Here is a 14982-nt window from a genome sequence, read left to right on the forward strand (position 1 = left end):
CTAATTAACCTGAAATTGAGAGGAAATGGTTATTAAACACACAAAATGGGAGTACTAAGTATTTATTACCTATCTTTATCAAAAAGTAATTACAACACTACAAAATAACCATAAATTGGAGGAGTTTGATACAATTTACACAGGTTTTATACACAAAAGTTAGTCATATTCATTGACTAACAACACGTCCTACAACGATGCATATGAATGACAAGCTTGACATGGGTGTCTCCCACACCAAAGGAAAAACACACTACTAAAATAATAGTAATCCACGACGATCCATCGACGATGGTTCCCAAAAAACCGTTGTCGAAGAAAATGCGGTGGCAATATCATAATTAAAATGAAATAGACAATGTTGGTTTTGTTAAAATCGTCTTTGCTTATTGCGTTCAATGACGGTTTTTCTAAAAACCGTCGTTGTTGGAGAATTCTAATTTCAATAAACCCGCTCATCTTCCTCACTCTCATACTCATTTTTCTTTGAACCTTTGCCACTGCCTCTCATGCTTGTGTCATCGCCTTCATGTGCCATCATCTTCGTTTCCCCTCATTGTCAGTATCCATTGTTCTCGGCTGCGCCGTCGTCCTCGTCCTATGTTCTTGCCCTCGTCGTCGCGTGTTCTAGCCCTCACCTTTGTTTCATTTTGGCCTAGCATTTCGGGTGCGTTTTCCCTCACTCCTTGGCCAACCATATTTCGATTTTGGGGTTTTGACGAGGTCGTCTCTATCACCACCACTATAGATCTTAAAGAAGGGGATGTAGAAGAGGCGACATTTAGGGGTGTTCACCACAAACTTACAGAAGGCCTCATGGGTTTTGGAGCTGCCAAGGAGGGAGCGCTAGATGGAGGTTTCTTCGACATAAGTGTCAGGAGGCCTCACGAATGTTGGAGGGACTCTTTGTTCATGGCTATACTCACTTGCAATGCGCATAGTTAGTTATCTTTTCTTGGCTTATGTTGAGGAGGTTTTCTCATGATTTAAGCTTTGTTTTTGCTTCCTACAAATTATTGTTCTTGTTAAAAGTATGTACTATCCAATTTATTCATTCACACATTTGGCTTATTGACTGTAGACATTATTTATTATGCAGATTGAGCGTGATGCTGGTCGTTTGGTAGATTGTAGGGCCAGGATGAATTTCTGCCCCCTTAGGAGCATGCGCCTTGGCTGGTACAGGGTGTCCTATTGATCGATTCATGACTTCCAAAGCTTTAGGGTTTACGACTCCCTTAGAGTGCATTTGGATAGAGAATTTTAACTGAGGAAAGTAATTTATTAGAGAATTTAAATTTCTTTAATCTAAAATTCATTGTTTGGATGTTTTTTATGAAGAATATAAATTTTTGGAATTTTAAAATAGAATTTAAACAACTAAAAATGTGTAATTTTAATTTCCTTCTAAAAAGTGAGAAATTGAAATTCTCTTCTTGATAGAAGAACCTTCCAAAAGATTCACGTATTTCCTTTATAACCTTCATCCTATCTTCCACCTGAAAGTTCCCGAAATCCCGTTCTCGAACTCGCGACTCTTCCCTCACGCTAATGATCCTCTTCTTCAAAAAACACTATTTGAGCTCACAGAGCATCGATCGGGTGCGGGTGTAGGGGGACACGTAGAACTGCACCCGCCAGTCAGGGGAGTAGTCGTCGCTGACTATCACGCGACGGAGGTGCTCGCCGGTGCGAAGGGCCTGGGCCATGCCTTGTGTCATTGACTGAATGTTGTGGTCAGGTGTGATGGTGTACATCGTTGTGTCCCGATCCCCCTTCGATTCCCCATGCCGCATCAATATTCTTCTCTTTGGAAGCACACCAACCATATATTCTCTTCTCTTTGCATTCATTTTCTTTCACCCTCATAATTTTAATTTTTTTATCCAAACACAAAATTTTGAAAATAAAAGAATTTTAATTGAAGTATTTGAAATTCTTAGAATTTAAAATTTCTCAGAATTTTAAATTCCCTTATCCAAACACACTCTTAAGGAATAGGTATGTCACTTCATTTTATTTTGTGTGTAATTATACTTGGCATGGGATTTGGTTTTAGATCTTCATTTTACTTTCTAACTGATTTTATATTTTTATGTTAAATTGTATAGATGTTGTTTCAGACTAAGATTTTATGCTGGAATTTCTTTTTGCTAATGCCATCACCACAGTGCATCTTTCTTGACTTGGTAAAGAGTGGGTATTGTGGGCTTCGGAGGAATTTGGATTCATCACACCAAGTGACTCTGTTTCAACTATAAGTAGTATAATGCCTCAGAAAAAGAATCCAGATCTGATGGAACTTGTTTGTGGGAAGTCTGCTAGAGTCATAGGGGATCTTGTTACTCTTCTCACATTGTGCAAAGGACTTCCTCATGCTTACGACTGCAATTTGCAGGTGGCTAAAGAATTAAAAAATAGTTTACCTTTTTCTCATTTTGCATGTCTTGTTTTCCCATGTGTTCCTGCATTCATTTGTTTTCTTTCTTCACTATTTTATCTTTGAGATTCATTAAAAACATTTGTTTCTAGATGTAGAAGGCAAAGAACCAATATTTGACATCATTAAAACAATTTTGGGGATGTTTGAGGTATCGGCGAAATTCGCTATAAAAAATACTTTTAATCGGGAAAGAATATAAAAGACATTACCTTTTTGAAGTTTAGTGGTTAAAGAACCTTTTATTGATGCCTGGAACAATCTTATCTTGTTGTTTGAGAAGGTAATATGATATAAAGACTCTTTAATACACTACAATTCATTCTATCTATTGTTCAATGTTTTGAAGCTTCTTATACATTCATCTTCTCAAGTGTCTCTAATGATCTTACAGAACAGGTCATCTCCTCTAAAATATGTTTCCAGCAAAATCTGTTTAGATTTCTTGAAACCTTTTCTAAGAATTGGTGAAGAGACCAAGGCACAATGGGAGGATGATAGCTCAAACTGCAACAAGTTTGAAGGCAAAAGTAATCATTTTACGAAGTTATGGTCTCTTATGGTCAGAAGAATAAGCTTCCTCTTCATATCTTCAAGGTATATCTTGGATCCATTTTCTTTTGTTTTAAGGTTTCAGTTAATGTGGCCATGTGGGTCAACCCGTGCACCTTGTTGGTAGGATGAGTTGGTTCACTGATTTAATTTCCCATTAGATTCCTATACTTGCCCAAACTAGTGCCTATATGAGTAACTTTTATTAATACGTTTTATTATCACACATACACGGAAGTGAACAAATGTGGAGCCAATTTTGGTCATAAGTATAATTCCTTTTTTCATGTTTTAGATTTTAGTCCCATCAACTAGCTTCTTTGATCTCAGACGATGCTAGAAGGGTGGCCCTCCCAGTCTTTGTAACTTAAAAAGCCTCTTTAGTAAGGATGAGCATATTACATTAACTGATGAACATTAACTAATTCTAGTTTTTCTATTTATATTACATTAGTCTTCCTCGAGGTTATGCAAAAATCATGTACATCTCCTTTTATTTTAGAAATTCTATGAGCTACTTCAGTTAAATTTTAGACGTGTTGTAGCAATCAACTCTACCTTGCCTACATTATAAAAAGACAATGTATGTAGTTTTAAGTCATGATTTCATGATTAAAAAGTGTATGTGATTTATTATTTTTCTTTTCCTGAAGAAATTGTAATTGGTTACTTCAAAGTAGCACATTGACTGCATTGTGATAAGGTTATATGTCCTTTTGACCATGAAATAATTTGTAAATGTTGTTCTATGTTAGTTACTTTTGTTGAATACATGAAAAATATCTTATAATATCTCGATCGTGTCTTAAGATTAATTTAAAATATCTTGGATTATCTCTTGGGATTGATTTTCATATTTCCTTATATTTTCATCATTTATTGCCTCATTTAATTCAGATTATGAGTCTAGTATTATATAAAGGTCAGTGTTATATATTTTGTGATGCATCATGCCATATATAATCAAATATTAATTTCAGAATACTCAATTTCTATTCTCTCTTTTTCCTTCCTCAATACTTTAAGTCCTATAATTTCAACAACTATATTTTATATTGGATAATTTGTAACTTGCACATATTGTTATTTCTTGCTTTTTATTTGTCACTACTAAAAAATGTGTTATTTATGTTGGTGATTCTAAGACTGTTCTCAAGAACCGTCTTAGAAAGTGCGACAATGGCATTTTTGTAATAAACAGGAAGACAACGACGACGTTTCCACATACCCGTCTTTGAATAGTAGGCGATGGCAAACTTGTAAATTTTTGCTTACCATACAAAGATGGTTTAAACCCAAAAACCGTCTTTGTTTGCTTAGTGATTTCAGCACGTGATTATTGTCCTTCATTTAATCGCGACCTAGCTAGCTCTGAATCTCCTTCACCAACCCCTGACAACGACTTGTTTACGCCCTAGCCTAGTGACATCGTGCCCTCCATGTTGACATCATAGCCCGCTTCGCCGTCATGTTGCTTTCACTGCTTCGTCGAAGTGCATAAGTAGTGGTTCCTTAATTGAAGCTGAGCCCCAATTTAGGTATGTGTCCTAAATGTTGTACATATTAAAGAAAATTGCAAGTTGGATTATTTTTTTAATTAATTCATGCATTACTCATTATTTGTGGTTTTCCATGTTAAGTGGCCTTCATAGTTGATATAAACAACATCAAGTTCTTGAGACTGAAAATAAAAGAGTCATCTATGTTGACATAAATGTGGCTTAAAAATATATATTGTATGTGTGTTGGTGGTTCATAGAATTTGTTTTAACTATGTTTGTGTAAAATATATTGTAGTGAATCATTTTGATTTTAAGATCAGCATGCTTTGGGTGTTTATGATGACCAACTGTTTGCAGAGCAATGCTATTATTGTATGCCAATAATACTCAGTCAGAGATAGAGACAAGCTAATTAAGTTACTAGTCTTGCTGTTATATTCCATTCGTCAGTTTAATTTGAAAATTTCCCATACACTTTAGTTTTCTTATTTTATGCTCTAGCTCTATAGAGGAATAGTTTAAGAGTGAATGGATCCATTATGTCTTCATCCATCTTTAGAAACCCTTATAATCCTACCGTATCCTCAGTGAAGTCCACGACTTTGAAAGCACAAAGTTGTATGAAAAAGTCTTACTACATGATGTTAAATTGCTCCAAATAATTTCTAATAGACATTCATTTCAAACAGAAAATTATGAAGCAAGAAACATGGGATACAGAACACAAATCCAAAACCAAGTGTCGTAACTGATAAGTTACCTGGTAGGAACTGTATGAATCATTTTCCTTCACATCTCCAACAACACCACTTGAATGCCTTTGAATATCATTTTTCTCCTCAAATGAAGAAGATAAATTCATTTGATGCTCTATTACTTCTTTCTCCACTTCCAACTTTTGATCCAAACAGACTTCGACAGTTCACTTAGCCAACATCATAACTAAAATGTAATCCAACTGGCCAGAAATAGAAATTAAAAAACCCTTGCAACCATCAAAGCATTCAAATATAGTGATTCGCCTAATCCCAAAATGAAATAGGCCAAGGATTGCAATTCATACATACACCCAAGAATCAGATTTATATCTCAGTTCTCTCCTCAATTTGTCTTAGACTCTTACTTTCTCACAATTTCTAGTTTTTGAAATAATTCATTAGCCTTATTGCTTTTAGCTGGCCTCAAGGATCTCTAATGAATTTCACAAAGTATCATTGCTCCTCTCAACATACTTTAATACCTTTGATTCCTACCAAATATCAAGTATCAACAGCTGTTAAAAACTTATGAGTTACTACTGAGCAGACAATAAAGTAGGTACAAGGTTCCTTTACCTATATAACTCCCACTGCCCTTAGACAATCGAGCATTTTCACAATCCAACAGTTAGACTAGACCAATTGATATTGGAGAAAGAGACATCGTTTGCATGGGACCTAGAGAAGAAGTCAGATGATTAGAAGGAAAGTGAACTTCTACTGAATGATTCTTAAATGGCATAGTGAAATTATTTCCCCACATATTTTGAGGAAATTTTTTACTACTTCAACTAATTGAGAGCTCAATCCTAGAAGTTTAGCTCCAGGTATAAAATGCTCTGAAAAGTCATTGGATGCACCATTAAATACTACATACGAAGTAAACTTTTGAGTAATGGGATTGAAATAAGAATTGGCCTTTTTGTTGACTCCATGACTACTTTTCCGATCAATAAACTGTTGAGAGAATCCAGAGTCTGTATTGCTTATCAATATGGTGCATTGTGCTGCTTGATTGCTTTGAATTTTCGCTGCTTGCAATACATTGTCAGTTGATATTTGTAAAGGTGAACTAGATACCCAATCCTGCTTAGAACTTCTTTCCAATATAGAATGATCTAAAACAACATATTCAGACTAATTCCTTCTTCTGGATTCCTCATCAAGCCAAACATCTCCCGCAAATTGTTGCATCTCTTGGTTGCTTCTACCAATTGGAACATCTTTACCCATCAACCTCATTGTTGGTTGGATGGAACTTGGTGAGATATGATGTGAACCTTCTTTTAGAGAAACCACCCCATTTCCACTATGATTCCAGACCCAGTTACATTGATTCTATTCAATGAATGAGTTTGAGGATCAGTTCAACTCTGAATTAAGTGGTAGGACATAATGACTAGAACACATATCTAAAGAATTAGGTTGGTGGATATCTTCTCTCTCTCTCTCTCTCTCTCTCTAGGTTGTAACTCAGTGAGTGATAATCGGGTTAGATGATGTGGAAATGGATTAAGACCATCTTTTGGAAATGTCTTCTGAATAACATGATTCTCATTAATGCTTAAATTTTCCTGGTTACTTTGATGGAGAATATTATTAATGGGTAATCCACTTAAAGAACTACGTAACGTACTTGATGTATCTGACTGGTTCATCCCTAAGTTTCCACTTGAATTGAAATTGATTAGCTCACCATGAGAATTAAGTGGCAAACCAAAAAAAAATCCAGATCCAAACAACTATTTTTGCAACTTCCTTTCTCCCAGCCTGTATTGGGGAATTACTTATCAATCATATCTGCAAAAAAAAAAAAAAGTGTTTTATATTTGAATTAGTTTTGCACTTTGTGTCTTTCTTCAAAGTATAAGTGAGGGGTGGATTTAAATAATCCTAGCTAGCGCTAACAATGTTGTGAGTTATAGACAAAAGTTTCCTTCATAAGCCTAGAAGCTAGGCTACCATTAAGATGTTGTTATTGGGGGACATATGAGCAAGGTTGGTTCAAATTGCTATAGTTTATGATTTAAGTGACTGAATAATGGAAAACATGAAGTGTTGTGGTGGTAGTGTATTTAGTGATATTAGGAGACAAAGGGGGTAATCAATAGTGATGTTTCTTCTACCTTGGGAATTTATTTGTTATTATAATTCATTTCAACATATAAGTTCTGGTACTTGTGTTGGGTTGGTGGCTTGTGTTAGGAGTATAGAAGGGAAAAGGGTACTTAAGGAGTTGATTAAAGAGTAAATGGAGCGTATAGGAATCAAATGTTAATTCTATGGCTGAGAAGGTGGTTCTTCTTGTCTGTTTTTTTTTTTGTGCATTCATTTGCACCTTAAACAACATTTCATTTCAAGAACAATGTACCTAGTATACATATTTTCCCATATATAGCATAATAGACAGCTAGCCTATGACAACTTGTGAGTTAAATGCAAACGAAAAATCATTCTATTGTTATGCAACTTGTGATGGACTGTTGTGAATTGTGATAAGCCTGTTGTTTTACAGAAGGCATGGTGCTATTGAATTTGTAAAGGAAACAACACTGTCATTTTGCATGTGATTCAAATTAAGCATCAGATGTTGCCTGCTCATAGCCAATTGAGACAAGTCTGACTTGGCAAGTTGGCACTGCAATGCATCCAGAGAGGCTTACAAGCAAGAATTCTTCCATTTATTTCCACTGCCACTACCACTGCATGGGCCTTTTGGATCTTTTGAATCCTGTGCCCAAAACTACTAGCAATGATGGTAAAAATTGATCAAAATTTCTATCAATGTGACATAAATTGTAAAATTTTGTGATTATCTTTAGCAGGTTACTTTCTAAATTTAAAGTCAAATAATGTATACCAATTATAGTGGTAAAACACAATTATTTTTATATTATATACGTTAATGGTATTTTGAAACTAGTGTAATGAAGACATTAACCACTACTTTGGAAGGAAAGGCAGATCAAGTTGTACCTTGGTGGATTGAACCAAAGGTATGTCATTATTTCTTCAAAAGTGCTCTCGAGTTAATGTCATGTGTTACTTTCATAGTTGTAGCTTTAGTAAATATATTTCATATTGCATTTAGAGTCATGTTCAAACCAGAGGCTATGAGTGTGGATATTATGTCATGCATTGGATGTGGTGCATATTGAGCGACAGTTTGAAGAATGAATGGAATAGGGTATGTTTACTATAATAGGTTTTAATTGTTACTTTTGTATCAAAGTCTCATGCAATGTTTTATGTACGTCACTATTTTCATATTTACAATTTTGCAGTGGTTTTGTAATTCCACATTTCCAGATTAAAAATGTGGAATTTAGAAAAATGTAGATGACATACGAACATTTTTGTTTGAAACTAAACATTTTCATTGTTTACATTATAAACAATTATGGTCAGTTGACATTTAATTTAGCAGTGTGGATATATTTTTTTTTATCAATACTTGGTTACCCTCCATTTTTGTCTGATGACCCAATAAGCGCATGCAGAAAGGTACCTTCCTTAATTGGGTTAATCGCTTTTGATAAAAATAATAATAATTTGTTGGATTTCTTTGGACAAATCATTTAACATTTGTAGATGAGGTGAATGAAATAAAGGTAAGGTGTTCATTTATTTAACTTAGAAGTTGTCAAGATGGTTATGCAGCGAAATCATCTTTGAAAGCTGAAGATGGAATTTTGTATCCCCTTGAGAATAGCTTCTTTTTTCTTCCTAAACCTCCCACTCTTATTCTTCACAAAGAGGAAAAATCTAATTGTGCCTACAGATGACTAGATGTCAATTACTGGTTGATACAATATATGATATTTAAAAAATGGAGGTTTTAAGTGTTTTTTACAATTTCTTATCAGATTGACCATGTGGAATTTGAGTGGCATGCTGGTGGTGGTTCCAATATGTATTAGTTTGACCTTCTCATCAGACTAAAATTTGAACAAGAACATTTCTTTCGTAATATTCAGAGAAATGAGTACCACAATTTGTATGAATTTATCAGGTAAATGTTAGCCCGTTGCCAAATTTTACATACAACTAATTGTTATTGTTATATAAACAATTTGTTTTTGGTCTGCACATGCAGTCGAAAGGGCTTGAAAATTATGAACTTAGGAGACGCCAAACGTACTGCTGGTATAAAGAAGGTTCGTTATTTAAGGATGATGATGCTGTTGATCCACATCTTGAGCGCATAAAGAATGAAGTTGGTGGAGATGAAAGTGATGAGGAGGTGATCAAACAGATAATTTATATAATTTTCATCCTTATCATTTAGTTCATAAGTAGCATTTAATAAATTTATGCTCTAGTTTTATAAATCAAGGAGACAACATTTATTTATGTTGATCAACAATATCTGAAAGTTGGGTTTGGGCATGAAAAAATAAGTGAACTCGAAGCTTACATTTTAGTTTTTGCAACTATTGAACTTACATCCATAAGCATGCAGTTGGCCTAAGTTTATCCATTTTAGTTTCTTGTGTTTTCCTTTTTTCTTTCAATTGTGTTTGTATGCATTTGTTTTGTGCTTCTGTGTGTGTGTGTGTGTGTGTGTGTGTGTGTGTGTGTGTGTGTGTGTGTGTGTATTCAGGCTATTAAACAGTGGTAAATGTATGTAGGATTCCGATTTTGTTGCTGACAAGGATGATGAAGGTTCTCCTACCGATGACTCTAGGGCAAACGATTTTGATGACAGTGTGAGGAGAAAGAGGCAAGCGATTTTTGTTTGCCTTTGTTATCTTTGTGATAGTTCTCTACTCTTAAAATCTATGGTGTGTTTAACACCTTAATGGTGACCAATTTTTAGAAGCCTGCCAAAAAGGAATCAAAGAAGGATCTTCCTTCTAAGGCATCTACTTCTAAAAAGAAATCAAAAGATGATGAAGATGGAAAGAAGAAAAAAGACCCAAATGCACCCAAGAGGGAAATGTCTGGTTTCATGTTCTTTTCTAAATTGGAAAGAGATGTGTGTTCTATTATATGTCATATTGGCTATATGGTTTTGGATTTGGGTGTGGAAGTTGTGGGTGGGAGTATTTATCAGTTATCACCTTACTTTCGCATAGTTTCCTAGCCTCAGAGTTTAGGGTAACAATTACAATGGCAATTTAAGTAGGTTTGTAATTGTATAATACTTAATTAGCTCTACAGGATATTTTGGGGGAGAAAATCAAAGTTTCTCAGGTTGGGTAAAGAAAAATGTCTTCAAAATGCCAGGTAATAGATGTTGGGATCATCCAGCAAAACCTGTAATTAATGCGAGTGAACTTAAATAGGTATTGTACCAATGTGTCTGGACATTGGACATATGCTTCGAACTCAATGTAGCCAAATAGAGTTATCAATGTTATCAAGGCTACTTTGCAATATTGGAATATCAATCATTTTGTGAACCTAGTGTCTGATGAAGAATATCATTTTGTGAACGAAATTAACTGCTGCATAGGAGGGGAATAAAGCTGATCTAGGTGGGAGCAGGAATGACAAAGTTACAACATAGAAAACCCTTTCCTTCAAAGGTGATGTAATTCATTTTTCCATTGAAGAGTTAAAGGACCCACTTTCTATTAAAAATGTTGTTTATCATTCTGTAACCTGTATGTGTGTGTTAGCTTGCTTTTGTTGATAGGTTTTAGAAACTTTTTTTTATCGGCAAATGTTAACTTTTGTTAGAAACTTAGAATGTTTTTGTTAGTAGAGGGGATTGAATTGAACCTGCGACCTTTTCCTTTCTTCACTTCTCCCTTAAACATTCAACCCACCTTATATTTCTAGGATTTAGAGTTTAGACACTTAATGGAAAGCTGTTTAAATTGTAGTCACCCTTAGCCTGTCTTAATTGGTACCAATCAGAGTTGGTTGCCAATGTATCAGAAAGGGCTACCTACTACCCTATTAAATGGTTGAGTGAAGGACAACAGTCGGGCTATTGACTATTAGGGAATTGAGATCCCACATCGACTAAAGATAAGGGCTAAGTAGTGCACATAAAGCTTAGGCAATCATCACTGCACAAATTATTATTTTTTTGGGTTGAGCTAGGCCTTAAATTCGAATTTTAAGAACACCCTTGGTTGGTTTAAGACTATGTTATTGTCTGATAACTTTTCTTTGTTGTTTCTAGGGTAAATTAGACTAGTTTCCCTTAATTGTTTTCACATTACACCTCTCTTACCTAAGAAACACATTACATTATGTATCCATGTGCAATCTCAAGAAACCTCAACAAGTTTTAGTGTAATTTGTTCTTGTTTCTATATAGGTTAAGAACCAATACTTTGGGGCTTCATGATATGATGATGGTTTTGAACTTTTAATTTCTCCAACTTCTATTGTTACCCCCCCCCCCCCAAACCCATTTGCCTTAACTTTGTTTGGGGAGTGGTATATGGACCATAGGGTTTGGTTTGATTGTTGAGAAAATCACGCAAAGCGGAAAATGAAATTGGTCATCTTAAATGGCCATCGATGTCATATTCTAAAATGTATTCTGAATTCTGATTCACAATGCATATACTATACCTGTTGTGCATTTTTCATCCCTTCATGGATATATTGATTGGAAGTTATCTGATTTTATGATATTGTTGCTCTGTGACATTGATGTGTGGATTTTGGTAGACAGAACAAAATGACTGAATGTCTTAATAATGGTAGTAGATGTTACTGAGGTTCTTTGTGAGCTAGAACTTACTATAAAGAAAGTGAAGGTATCTACTACACCTGATGGAAAAGTGATAGATCTGTTTTTCATCATAGATACCAGGTTTATATTTTATATTTTCTTTCCTGTAATTGTTAGTTTATATCTGTTGAAACTTGTTGATCTATTGATTAAGACTGCAGATGAATTGGAAGGCGAATTGATTTTGAATGAAAATATGCATTTTGAATGGAAATGTACAGTGTCTGAGTTGAAAAAACATGTAGTCACTCGTGAAATTATGTGCAAAATTATTGTCATCTTGATGGCCATCCTTTTGTTTCTGTTAAAAAATATTTTTGAGTTTGTTCGGGGAAATGCGCTAATACTCCAAGATCAAGTTTTTTGAATAGCTGGCATGCTTCATTAGAGAATGTTGCAATGTGTTTGATGAGAAGGAAGTTGCTTTGCTGATTTACAAATGCCCATTTGATGCCAATTCCATCTCCTCGGAGAGTTTACTAATGTAGTTTACTCCTTAATTTTGCATCTGTATCAGGGAACTTCTACAAAGAAAGAAGCGAAATGATGAGAATCCTAAAACAACCCAAATACAGGGACCTATGACCCCAGGAGTAGGACCAAACAGTTGGTGGATACCCTCCAACAAATGGTATCAAGCATACTTAACAAGACCCAAGTGGAGAAGGTTGAAGGCCCAGAGGCAAAGGCACTACCAAGAATTTTAATTATTGCTGAAGGCCCAGACTAATTTGAAGGCACATGCCAAATATGTTCTTTTTTATATTTCTATTTTTTTGGTTGTCATTTTGGCCCAAACTGATTTGAAGGCCCATGTATATTTCTATCTTTTTGTTTAGCTACACTATATGTATTGATTTCATTTTCAACAGAAGGAACTTTTGGCATTAGATAAAAAATTTTGAGAACTTCTCTCTAGGTTCCTCGCTGAACCAATCTCAAACTTATCAAGGTAATCCTTATGGCGTCTATCCTGACTTATCTTCCCTCTCTGGAAGTGGCATCATCCAAACTCTGTAACCTGTATCAAGCGATCCGCTCCTAGTCAAGATCACATCATCTAGTATTAGAGCTTCGGCTCTTGTTACAGGTTCTATCCTATCCAATTTTTATTTTTTTTCTATTTGTAATTTCTCTCAGGTTCGTGTTCAATTCTATTATTTGTGTTCTTGTTTGCGTCTTGTTGCATTTTATTGCGCTCTTATTTGCATCTTGTTGCATTCTTGTTTGTGTTCTTGTTTTTGTTCTTGTTCTTGTTACGTTCTTGTTCTTGTTTCTTTCAGATTCTATGTCAAAAATTATGTTTGAATTCTATTTCAAATTCTGTTTGGGGACAATTTGGCTTACTAGAAGAATTTAGGGGTTTAGGGTTTAGTAGGCTCTTGAATCTATTTGCCTATTGAACAAATTGCCTAAATTATCCTAGACGAATTTGAAAAGAAAGCATTATAAAAAAAAGTTGCAGAAAGTTTGAAAAAAAGTTCGAAAAAAAAAGTGGGTGTTTGATCTTTGAACGCGGATTTGAGGTAGTTAGAGGCTTTTTTGGCCAAAAATCATGGACCAAATCTCCTTCGTTTATTCAAATTTATTATTCAAATCTATTATCCAAATCTGTTATCCAAATCTTTTATCCAAATCTGTTATTCAAGTCTGTTATCCAAATCTGCTATCCAAATTTGTTATTCAAATCTTTTATCCAAATTTGTTGTCCAAATTTGTAATTCAAACCTGTCATCCAAATTTGTTATTGAGTTCGTGATAATTAAGTTGTCTTTCCTATTCTATTACCTTGTGCATCCAATTTGATTCATCCATGAACTAAAGAGGGAGTGAGTGGTAAAAGGCAAGAGTGAAAACATCACACAAAAGCCTATATTGAGAGCATCAAACACGAATGTGCTTCCATCAAATAAAGAAACACGTGAGTAGAGTGTGGTGAGATCTTGAAACCTTTGTTTAAATTACTACAAATTTTTCTGTTCCTTAATTATGGCAAGAACTAGTGATGGTGGTGGTGAATATTCTTAACTGGATGGATTTTTCTGTTACTAGACGTGATGACTACACAAATGCAACATTTGTTGAATTGTAACAATGAAGAGCTCTATGGACGAATTGAAGGATTGGAGAACCAACTGAATCAGAATGCTAAAAGACATTATGGTGGGAATAGAGGGGGCAATGATGGACCCAAGCAAAATAGAATGGAGGGGCAAAACAGAATTGAGGGAGTAAAACTCAATGTACCTCCTTTCAAAGGAAGGAGTGACCCAGTTGCCTACCTTGACTGGGAGATGAAGATTGAGCATGTATTCTCCTGCAATGATTATACTGAAGAGTAGAAGGTGAAGTTAGCAGCAGTTGAATTATCAAACTATGCCCTTGTTTAGTGGAATAAAAATCAAAGAGAGATGATGAGAGAGGAAGGGCGGGAGATAGATACATGGACTGAGATGAGAAAGGGTTATGCAAAAGAGGTATGTTCCTACTAGCTACAATAGAACCATGCGACAAAAACTCAAGAGGCTATCCCAGGAAAGTTTGACTGTGGAGGAGTACTACAAAGAGATGGAGATGGCACTAGTGAGGGCCAACATTGAAGAGGAAACTGAGGACACAATGGCTCATTTTCTGAGTGGCCTAAATCCTGACATTAGAGATGTTGTTGAATTACAGGAGTATGTGGAATTGGATGAACAACAGCTGAAGAGGAAAATTGCAGCAAGAAGGAACTCATCCAACAATTTCAACCAGAACTGGACCAACATATCCAAAAAGGAAGGAGGCAACTCGTCCAGTATACATGGAAAGTCAGTAGTGTCCAGTGCTGAAACCAAGCATAATTCTACCTCATCATCCAACACTAGTACCAGAAACATAAAATGCTTCAAATGCTTAGGCAGAGGACATATTTCTTCTAACTATCCAACCAAGAGGACCATGATTATGAAGGCAGATGGAGAAATCACCAATGAATTTGAAATCAGTGAAGAAGAAGTGGAAGAAGAGCTTAAGGAGGAAGCTATGTAGGGT

General features: G+C 35.2%; 2 pseudogenes; both read left to right on the top strand.

The window, feature by feature from the left end:
- The first annotated feature begins 890 nt into the window (after positions 1-890).
- Positions 891-2660, top strand: LOC100806577 (argininosuccinate lyase, chloroplastic-like; annotated as a pseudogene).
- A 6503-nt stretch (positions 2661-9163) lies between these two features.
- On the top strand, positions 9164-14291 carry LOC102669980 (FACT complex subunit SSRP1-like; annotated as a pseudogene).
- The last annotated feature ends 691 nt before the right edge of the window (positions 14292-14982 follow it).

Source organism: Glycine max, chromosome 1 (genome assembly GCF_000004515.6).
Source record: "Glycine max cultivar Williams 82 chromosome 1, Glycine_max_v4.0, whole genome shotgun sequence".
NCBI lineage: Eukaryota > Viridiplantae > Streptophyta > Magnoliopsida > Fabales > Fabaceae > Glycine > Glycine max.